This window comes from Penaeus monodon, chromosome 27 (genome assembly GCF_015228065.2).
Source record: "Penaeus monodon isolate SGIC_2016 chromosome 27, NSTDA_Pmon_1, whole genome shotgun sequence".
NCBI classification, from domain to species: Eukaryota; Metazoa; Arthropoda; class Malacostraca; order Decapoda; family Penaeidae; genus Penaeus; species Penaeus monodon.
In genome coordinates, this window is record NC_051412.1 from 40,224,643 (window position 1) to 40,224,888 (window position 246).

The following is a 246-nucleotide window of genomic DNA, read 5'->3' on the forward strand; positions in this document are numbered from 1 at the left end:
GAGAAGAATCTTTCTCCCCGAACAGATTGGCATGAAAATTAGGCCTATAATTATTCCCGAGATAGTTTTTCCGGATTCCAAAGCCTATAATCAGTGTCACTTACATTTCTACCTGCTTAAGAGGGTTGACGGAACAGAATGGAGTGTGTCTGCTTGTGGTAAGATTTTTTTTATTTCTCTGATCGGTGGAGCTGGATTTTTGGTTAAAATTTAAAAACTGATTTTAAAGGAAAACTAGTAAGAAAA